Here is an 11132-nt window from a genome sequence, read left to right as displayed (position 1 = left end):
TGATAAAACGCATCTGACCACTACAAATATGTCAACGAAAAGAAATGATCAATTAAAGAATACACCATCCCATCCGAAGACAACATCAACCGCAGAGATCTCACAAAATTCTTAAGACTACGTTTTGGACACTCAAGATACACCCATGAGCATGTTCTCAATAAACAACCCCCACCCCAGTGCGAGCACTGCGGTACGCGAAACAACGTGCGGCACTTTTTCCTCTCCATAAAGTCACCTGATGCCCTATCCCCAAAATCCACCAATATCGCCAGCGCCAATGATTTCATCAAGGCCATACGCTTATATAACAATATCTAAATTTTGTTAATAACTATATATAAATAAACTTTTGCAGAAAATATGTAAATAGCTTAAGGCCCAGTAGCTATAGCTAAATTAAGTGGTTGGTGGCAATTTGCAATTGTCCCAAAACCAGATTGTAAATAAATAAATAAAAATTATTTCCAAGCTTAGGAGGTTATATGTTATAAAACACCGAAGCTATAATTTGTAAATGGAATTGTTGCGCGTCCATGAGTCGGTCAGCTGGCCTCCGTGCCCCGAAATATAAATACACCACCATTAGGGGCGATTTGAGTAATGTTTTTCGGACGCGTCCGCTCCACCCGGGGTCCCAGTCATGAACGCCACTGCACTTGAAATAATACCCCCACTTGTCACATTGCCGCCACTTGAGAGCCAAATTGTTGTAGGGTGTCCGTGTGAGAAATTCAAAACTTTTAGGTTGAGCAATTTAATAAGGGCCGTTCCAGGAATTTCTTTTCCGAAAGGCAAATAGGGCTTCCCACCCGGCCATGCAATTGTTTAATCACACGCACCGAACTAAGCCCTGGGTCGGGGGGATGGCAACCCCGTCACCGGGACGGCTGTTGACCCACTGGAATCGATGGTGGTGATGCAATGTCATCTTGGTCCCGCCGGAGCAGAAGTGCAATGGTCGTGTTGACACGGCGCCTTTGACGGCTGGCAGACATGCTTTATGGCAGGTATGACACCATTCCGGAAAGCAGCCGAAGCGCACTCGGGTTTAATCGAATGGGGCGACTAATTGGGGTCGCCATGCGGGGGGTCGCGACCTCTAATTAGCTCACATGGCGGTACACAAAGTCAAATGTTAATTAATTAAGAGCGGATTTGTCGCCATATCCCCGGAATGTTAGTTGGGGGAGAATGGGATTTCAGCACCTGCCCGATGTCCTCGGCTATGCATACCACTTGGGGCTCGCCTCTTCCGTCCAATAAAAAAATGTTTTCTCAAAAATATCCAAGTCTTCTCAGCAGTATCTCCTCCGGGGCTTATTGCTGTAGCTCTGCGCCTGTTATGCAGCTCTGGTTAAACATTGATAAGCCGCCACTGGAGTTGCAGTCACGATCCGAAAAAACCTTATGTTGACATTAAGTTATTGTTGCCAAATATTGCTTTTGAGTGTTTCCAGGCGCCAACATTGTTTACTCGGGGTGGACGATGTTTCCGCGCGTATGCCGGATAATGATAAGGATAACGAAGATAGCGATGCCGGGGAGGGAGGAAGTTGAAGAGTGCTCCTCGCTGTACCAGCTATGCTCCGTGTGCTTCTGCGCGCTCCTTTTGTGTCGAGCGGATTTACTTTCAACCAGGATGGAGAAGTCACGAATCGAAACTCAAACAAAAGCCGGAGGAGACTTAGAAATGATGCAGCAGACTCTCTGTGGCACTGGGACATCAACATGTCGACACAGAAGGAAATCGATATGCACTTTGTGGAAGCTGGGATGTTGGGCGCGATGAAGCTGGGCCGCGGATGTGTTGTCTGTTAAGCGATTTTTAAATCGTTTGCAACCGCGCTGCCAGCACTCACACTAATCGCATTAGCGAGCAGCAAAATAGTTTTAATACGAATAAATTACACATGATGTATCTATGTTTTAAGTTTTATTATAAATTTCAGCTTTTATTTTCTTTTCACTTTACTTCTCTGCACGAGCTTCTAATTCAAAGTAACGGGGATTCTGTTCGGCAGTATGGCAACTCCACAATAGCAAATAGGTAATTTTTATATTTTTCTTAAATCAATAAAATGTTAAATTCTACCAAACCACTGGCTCGATTTCGATGAATTATACATTAAAATAATAGGGAAATAAATACCAATTAGGGGGTGCATACATATCACAATGAAAATTTGAAACATAAAATATATATTTTTCAATACTTGGCGGCCAAAAGTATTCGATTGGCTCAATTAAGTGTTGTAGGTCGTAGCTTGGAACTTGGCCATATACCGATAAATACCTTTTCGTGGTAAATGTCTTGGCTGAATTTGCTTTCTCGCTGGTCTGGACAGTGTGACCGCGTGGCAAAAGCCATAATTGAAAATACTTGAATTTCTCGAAAACTGTGGGTTTGAATTGCCTGTAATTAACTCAGAAATTAGCTATAATGATGCCCCTTCGAATGCGATACCGTGCAAGTTGGCACAATCTCTGTGAGAGTTGTATGAATTAATTAAAATTTGCGTATATATTTTGATGGTTGATGTCACGGGTGCATACGATTTCTCGCTGGCCTGGACAGTGTGACCGCGTGGCAAAAGCCATAATTGAAAATACTTGAATTTCTCGAAAACTGTGGATTTGAATTGCCTGTAATTTATTCAGAAATTAGCTAAAATGATGCCCCTTCTAATGCGATACCGTGCAAGTTGGCACAACCTCTGTGAAAGTTGTATAAAGTTATAGAAAGTTAGCGTCGAATGATTGTCATGGCTAAGCTGTTTACATTGAGGTTCATGTCTTAGTATCTAAAGGTTCAGTTTCTGGATTAAACGGTCTTTTATTAACCTTTTTAGCACCCCCAACTGTAAAGCAGTTTTCTCAAAATCTGTGGGTTTGATTTTGATAACATTTTCACAGAACACTTCTTAGATTATCCCCTATCTACCCATATACCGTGCATGTTGGCACAACTTCTAGGAGTGGAGCCGTAGGTAATTTCATTTTTGCCCCCTTTTTTGTATGGGGAAAATCCGAGGTTGCGTCACTGTTAGGCTGTTTTCTCGAAAACTGTGGGTTTGATTTTAATGAAACTTTCAGAAAAGGAGCTTGAATTAACTCCCAATAGCTTGGCTTATCGTGCATATTGGCACAACCTCTGTGAGGGGAGCAGTTAAGAAAATTGTGGGGACACGATTTTTCAAATGCATTTTTGAAACATTAATAGACCTCGGATGTGTCTCAAACCTACCTAGATCGATAGATCTTTTCTTTCTTAACAATCTAGCATTTTAGATTTTTCGATTTGGTCCCCAAAAAGCGAGAAAATTTAAAAATATAAAGAGCCCCCATGTTCCAAATTCCACCGTTCCACTTTCGTTGCTAACAGGCCGACGCTAATTTGACGGACATTGCTAACAGGCCGACGCTAATTTGAAGGACATAAATATTTATTTGTATTTACGCACTTACGTTTCCGTCACTTACGTTGCTGATAGCGATAACAGCGATAAGTCAGTTGAAAAATATCACGATATAAATATTTATTTTTATACGAAAAGTATCGATTTTGATACATTTCTCCCATCCCTAGCGTCGGCTTTTGAATATAATATAAACGACGCGCCGAAAGTAAATGTTATTTGTACCCCGTGCCCCGTGTATTTTTTTTCGCGTCTAGTAGTCCTTGTGCCCGTCGAACGGAAGTGTCAAACTCACCAGTGCTAGTCGCCCCAGTTGTGCAGTCAGTAGGAGCACAGGCTTCCACATTTCCACACAGGACAGACGTGTTTTCTGCTCTCGCTGCCCGGCAAACACAAACATTTATTGAATATTTTCTACACTTTTTGTTCGGTCGTGTTTTTTTTATTTTGCTAAAGTCACGTTGTGCCATAGGTATTGTTTTCGGTTGGGTTTTCGGGGAACAGTGCCGTTGTTCGTCGGGGGTCTAGTGACCTTGCGCGACCCGCACCATGGACCTGCGCAGCTGGCGTAAGGTCCTTATCCAGTGGGTAAGTAGTAGAGATCCTGGGATCTTCGCAGGTCTTCCCGATGCTATCCACTTACGCGATTTCCCGACACAGGTCATCGAGTGTCGCTTCACCGAACACAACTTCATCACGCTGGAGCAGTCGGACATCGATGCCTTCTTCTCGATCTACGTGCAAAAGGCCCAGGTGGCGCCGGTGGAGGAGGAGAACGCGCTGCCGACCCAGCCCGGGGAGCACCGCTCGCCTTTGCAGAACTTCCTCCGAGGTGAGTTCGGGTATTTTGCATTTCCAGCCCGAAATAATTTTGCATGTCATGTCTCCTGAAAAACAGGGTTGTCATCCTTCATCTATTTTACTACTATACTATACTATTTTTTCAATACTATACTATACTATAGGGGATACTATTTTTTCAAAGTCATGGTTGCCCAAATGTCATGAGTCTACATTCCAAGACACCTTTGATATAGGAACTTTCATATAGAAAAAACATAGGCACCTACCAGAGTCGATTGTTAAAGAACTGATTATATGAGAATTTCACTTTGTTGTAAACAGAACAAGTGGAAATAATGGTATTCAAGGACTAATGGTCATTGTATATTATTTCAGTACTGTCAGGGTGTATTACCTCATATCTAGATAAGAAAAAAATGTTTTGGATATAGGAACATTCATGGGGAAAAGGAAGGACTTTGAATAGACCCTAACCGACTTGATATTTAACTTATAGAACTGATTATATGAGCAATTTTTTTTAATTTCAATAAAACTAGTTGAAATATAAGTATTGTTCAAGGGCAAATGTTTATTTTATTCCTATTTAGTCAAATATTGAATTGTGATTATAAATACAAGGGAATATAAATTCTTTTTAGATATGTACATATCAAATTCCCCTTTTTAATTTAGTTATTTTCTTATTTTGGGATTTTCAAAGGATTTTCTTTCTTCCATTTTACTTCACTTTATTGTCAATAAACTAGTTGAAATAGTAGGATTATTCAAGGATTAATGGCCATTTTATACAATTTTAGTGAAACCTTAGATTACTATAGGACATGCAAGGGTATGTACACTTCTCAAGTCCTCTTTTAAGCTAGTTCCCTTGGCGCCTCGAAAAGGTTTTGGGATTTTCCAAGGATTTTCCTCCCCTAACTTGTTGCTTAAAACTAGCCAAATAATGAGACCCATTTTTATTCCAACGCAGATCATTATCCAGAGTTCAGTGCCCACATAGATGGCCGTGGACAACTTGTGACCGCGGACTACGTGTACGTCTAAACACTGCTCCTGCATTACTCGTGCGTGAAGCAGCCCAGCGTGTTCATCCACAGCATCTGCAAGAAGCTGCCTGACCTAGTGCAGACTTGCATCGCAAACTTCTTCGGCCAGACATTGGAGCAACAGCTGACGCGCCAATTTCTCCGCCAGTCTATGAACAATGTGGCTGTGGTTTACCGCCAGGGCGTCCAGATCAGCCCCAGTCGTCCGAGCTGCAGCACCATGAGTCTCGAGCTAACCATTGACACCACACCGGGCACATCCTCGTCCACATCCGCATCGCCTCAGCCGCCGAGCTGATCATCGCGATCGCCAGCGCCTCCAAATGTCCGCCAACGAAATGCTAGCTGCGCACCCGGGAGCTGCACGGTGTTGCCGCCCAGCTGGAGGTGGTGTCCTACGAGAAGACCATGCTCGAGGAGCAGCAAACGAAGAAGGAGGACCTGATCATAGAAATGCTGGACAACACTGATGGGGCCAGAGGCTCGATGCTGTGCGAAGCAAGCCACACTTTTGCTTATCTCCAGCAAGATAGCGTTCTGCTTCTGCAGCTCTTCCCTCAGCTCGGCGTTCTCGTGCTCCTTCTCGCGCAGCTGCTTGTCGACCACAGAGCTGTCCAGATTCTCGGGCGTGGTGTTCGGGGACAGGGGACAGTTGAGCAAATCCGAGGACGCATTTAGAACCTCACGTCGGTTGTGTAACTCCTCGCGCGCTTCCTGTAGAAAACGATCCAGCTCCTGCTTGTCGCGCTTCAGGGAGCTGATTGTATCTTCTCTGGAAGATACAATCAGGCTGGATTCCTCCAGGCGCTGTTCCAGCTCCCGGATTCTGTCCACGCACGCGAGTAGTTTGTTCCCGGACGTTTTAAGCTATTCAAGAAGAAAAACAAAAAAAATATAAATATATATTTATGGAATTTTGGGTAGGTATTATGTAGGTACTTTGAATTTAGATTTCCTAAACGGCGCCCTTTTTCGCCAATATTAATTTTAGAATTATGTACCTAGTAGCTTAACATGATTAATAACCATTAAATATGAATTCAAAAATATTAATTTAACAAATAAAATTCCCTCTCAATACCCAAAGTGTGTACAGTTCCGACCCAAAGGTGACTAGTTTTTCGCTGATATTCACACAAAATTCAGCGCTTCTAAATGTCCGCTCCGCTCACACCCAGAACCGAGCTGCTGGAGCAGCGCACCCGGGAGCTGCGCGGTGTTCGCGCCCAGCTGGAGGTGGTGTCCTACGAGAAGACCATGCTCGAAGGGCAGCAAGCGGACGAGGATCTGATTAAAACGCTAAACAAAGGTAAGAATGCCTCATAGATCTTGTGGCTTACATCCCTCTGATAGTAGTTAAATATGATAGTAACATATTTTATCGTTTTTTCCCATTACAGAGAACATGATGGCCAAGAGTCAACTGGCCAAGCTCAAGAACGCCGTCCAGAATGGTGAGAATGCAGACAACGTGCTAAATGAGTTCGATCATGTAGGTAGTAGACCACCAGATGGTCACAGGTACTTGGTGCCATAAACCAATAATAAAACTTTCCTCATTTCAGTTGAAGCGAAGCCTGATGAAGGAAAGCAGCCAAAAGGAGGCCATTATAGCCGAGACTAACGATAAGCTACAGGATTTGCGCGCCGAAAAATCCGAGCTTGTCGAGCAGGTATGCTACCTCTCTGATTTTATGGGGGCATTACACAAAAGAACTAAATCCGGCGAATTTTGTGTGAATATCAGCGAAAAACTAGTCACCTTTGGGTCGGAACTGTACACACTTTTGGTATTGAGAGGGAATTTTATTTGTTAAATTAATATTTTTGAATTCATATTTAATGGTTGTTAATTATTTAATTAAATTAAAGCTACTAGGTACATAATTCTAAAATTAATATTGGCGAAAAAGGGCGCTGTTTAGGAAATATAAATTCAAAGTACCTACATAATACCTACCCAAAATTCCATAAATATATATTTATATTTTTTTGTTTTTCTTCTTGAATAGCTGGAACAGCGCCTGGAGGAATCCAGCCTGAAGCGCGACAAGCAGGAGCTGGATCGTTGTCTACAGGAAGCGCGCGAGGAGTTACACAACCGACGTGAGGTTCTAAATGCGTCCTCGGATTTGCTCAACTGTTCCCTGTCCCCGAACACCACGCCCGAGAATCTGCACAGCTCTGTGGTCGACAAGCAGCTGCGCGAGAAGGAGCACGAGAACGCCGAGCTGAGGAAAGAGCTGCAGAAGCAGAACGCTATCTTGCTGGAGCTAAGCGAGAGTGTGGCTTGCTTCGTCGAGAAGCACAGCATCGAGCCTGACCCTCTGGCCCCATCAATGTTGTCCAGCATTTCTATGATCAGGTCCTCCTTCTCCGTTTGCTGCTCCTCGAGCATGGTCTTCTCGTAGGACACCACCTCCAGCTGGGCCCGAACACCGTGCAGCTCCCGGGTGCGCTGCTAGCATTTCGTTGGCGGACATTTGGAGGCGCTGGATGACGGATCTGTGGCGTGCTGCTCGGCGGCTGAGGCGATGCGGATGTGGACGAGGATGTGTCCGGTGTGGTGTCAATGGTCAGTTCGGGACTCATGGTGCTGCAGCTCGGACGACTGGGGCTGATCTGGACGCCCTGGCGGTAAATCACAGCCACATTGTTCATAGACTGGCGGAGAAATTGGCGCGTCAGCTGTTGCTCCAACGTCTGGCCGAAGAAGTTTGCGATGCAGGTCTGCACTAGCTCCGGCAGCTTCTTGCAGATGCTGTGGATAAACACGCTGGGCTGCTTCACGCATGAGTAATGCAGGAGCAGTGTGTAGACATACACGTAGTCCGCGGTCACAAGTTGGCCACGGCCATCTATGTGGGCACTGAACTCTGGATAATGATCTCGGAGGAAGTTCTGCAGGGGGGAGCGGTGCTCCCCAGGCTGGGCCGGCAGCGCGTTCTCCTCCTCTACCGGCGCCACCTGGGCCTTTTGCACGTAGATCGAGAAGAAGGCATCGATGTCCGACTGCTCCAGTGTGATGAAGTTGTGTTCGGTGAAGCGACACTCGATGACCTACTGGATAAGGACCTTACGCCAGCTGCGCAGGTCCGTGGTGCGGGTCGCGCAAGGTCACTAGACCCCCGAGACGAACAACGGCACTGTTCCCCGAAAACCGAAACGAAAACAATACCGATGGCACAACGTGACTTTAGCAAAATAAAAAAAACACGACCGAACAAAAAGTGTAGAAAATATTCACTAAATGTTTGTTTGCCGGGCAGAGAGAGCAGCAAACAGGCCTGTCGTGTGTGGAAACTTGTGGTCCTACTGACTGCACAACTGGGGCGACTAGCACTGGTGAGTTTGACACTTCCGTTCGACGGGCACAAGGACTACTAGACGCGAAAAAAAACACGGGGCACGGGGAACAAATAACAATTACTTTCGGCGCGTCGTTTATTTTATATTCAAAAAACAGCAACAAACGGAAAACACAAGCGAGCGGCCACAGCAAGCAAACACAACAGACGCAAAACAACATTGAAAGTTGTAAAGAAGTCTCGTAGGCTGGGATATACTCAGTCCCGTCAGGGTCTCTTTACCGAAAATATTTGTAAAGATATGGGACAAAAAGGTCTAATACGAAAATCGGTTGGCTGGCGTGAGATGTAGAGTGCCAGCCACCGGGGTACGGAGTGAGAGAAACAGTTTATTCGGTGTCTGTAGCAGAGTGAAAAGCGTCAGCGGTAACGCGCATTTGGGCCTGGCTCATAGCATTCGCTACGAGAAGGCCGAGATAGAGGGGATCGATTATGGGGACAAATTTTCCCTAGGGCAGAATTTATGGCCTAAAATCTAGGCATTTGTCTGGAAATATTCATATTTATGCGTGGCCAGCTTGATTGGATTTTTTTCCCTACGAGTTGCATTAAAATCAGGCGAGAAATACATTTATTGGGGTATTTTTATTGATTCATTTGTAACTCGAGTTTCTACTTTATTTTGTTTTCCCAGTGTAGTCGGGCGCGAGTTGGCTCAATACAGCCGGCAGTGATAGAAGAAGAAGAATAAATTTTCCTTTTAAAAAAATATTTCCCGAAGTTCCTTTGGAAAGAGGGTGTGGCAGTGCGTAGTATTTTTAACATCTGAGAAATATTTTTATTTAATTAATGAGCAACAGGTTTCCTAAAGTTGGGTCCACCCCTTTCTCTCGGTGTAGTCAGCTCGGAAATCAAATCAGAAATCAAAGTAGTCAAAGGGAAAAAGAACAACATGGCAACAACATGTGTTCAGATATGTAAGAAAATATTCTTTGTTTAAATTCTTGGTTCATGTTTTTTTTTTTCTCAGTGCTCGCAATTAACGGGTTAAGTTAGGTCATGCTTTATAAATTCTAGCCTACTCTGGGCGAAACCGCATCGAGGCCTTCGAGAAATTTCTCATTGCACGGGACTCTCACGCTCTCACGCACACACACACGCGTGACTCCGGGTGCTCCGCCGCTGGTCCTGGGCAGGCACACTCTCCTCGAGGTCGTCTAGGTAAACTCCTTCCTGGGTCACTTGGCATCAGCCCGAAGGCAAAAGACTCCTGTTGTCCACATAAATATGCTCTGCTCGCACTTCTGATCCCGTGCGCCGCCTTTGCAAGAGTCCCCTGCTTCTCGCACTTCTGGTCCGGTGCGCCGCGTTTTCCAAAAGTCCAAAAGTGAACTGCTCGCACTTCTGGTCCGGTGCGCCGCGTTTTCCAAAAGAGAGACCTGTTTCTGATCCCGTGCACCGCCTTTGCAAAAATGACTCCTCGCACTTCTGATCCCGTGCACCGCCTTTTCCAAAAGAGAGCTCCTGTTTCTGATCCCGTGCACCGCCTTTGCAAAAATGACTCCTAGCACTTCTGATCCCGTGCACAGCCTTTTCCAAAAGAGAGCTAGTCAAGCTTTGCCGCCGCGTTTTGTTCAAGTTTTCGGCTGCTCTGGGTTTTTTCCACTTGTCGAAGTTTCGGTACTCCTTTTCTCTCGCTCTTCCCTTGGCGCGTGCCAATTTTCGGGGGTTGTTTTCCTCCTCGATCGCATGTCCTCTCTCGCTTGCTCCTGTGCGGCGCTGCACTTATCGTGGTGAATATTTCGTTGCTCTCCTGGTGTGTGTGTGTGTGTGTGGCTACTGCTGATGTGAGAACGGAGGGGGAAAAGGTAAACAGAACCTATCGCTTAGGCTGAGCTAAAATAATTATTGTGTATCAATATAACTACAAATCTTATGATTATTGGCTAAGCTTATATATTAAATGCACTGTACAATGTTTTTTTTTACAAAGTTATTCGCGAGGGTTTTGTTTGCTGTTGGCGCTGGCGATGTTGTAGCTGCTAGCTGGCGTTGTTGTTGGCGCTGGCGGCCGATGCTGTTGGCGCTGGCGATGTTGTAGCTGCTAGCTGGCGATGTTGTTGGCGCTGGCGGCCGATGCTGTTGGCGCTGGCGATGTTGGTGGCGCTATTTGTGAGGGGTCAAACGACTCCGCCTGCTTGCAGAAGGCTTTGAATGAACGACTCGTAAACTGTGTCCCATTATCGCAGACAAATGTTCGGGGAATACCAAAGTGATTCAAAATCCTCTCCCGAAAGGATTTTTCGAGATGCGCCGAAGTAGCTTTTCTCAAGGGGACCAACTCAACCCATTTCGAAAAGGCGTCGAAGAATACGAGCAGCATCGTATTCCCACTCTTGGATCGCGGAAGGGGCCAATAAAATCGGCGCAGACAGTATCGAACGGCTCGTTAATCTGTCTGGTGAACATTTTACCCGCCGGTTTGGTTTGGCTGACTTTGAACCGTTGGCAAGTGTCACACTTGCGGACATACCTGGCAATATCGCGGAAAA

The 11132-nt window shown here is 45.3% G+C and overlaps 1 pseudogene; it reads left to right on the top strand.

The window, feature by feature from the left end:
- Positions 1-3546: 3546 nt before the first annotated feature.
- LOC139353620 (uncharacterized) lies at positions 3547-8476 on the top strand (annotated as a pseudogene).
- Positions 8477-11132: the final 2656 nt, after the last annotated feature.

The sequence above is a fragment of the Drosophila suzukii genome, chromosome Y (genome assembly GCF_043229965.1).
Source record: "Drosophila suzukii chromosome Y, CBGP_Dsuzu_IsoJpt1.0, whole genome shotgun sequence".
Classification (NCBI taxonomy): domain Eukaryota; kingdom Metazoa; phylum Arthropoda; class Insecta; order Diptera; family Drosophilidae; genus Drosophila; species Drosophila suzukii.
The sequence above is the reverse complement of the archived record's forward strand: the minus strand, read 5'-3'. Positions and strand labels throughout refer to the sequence as shown.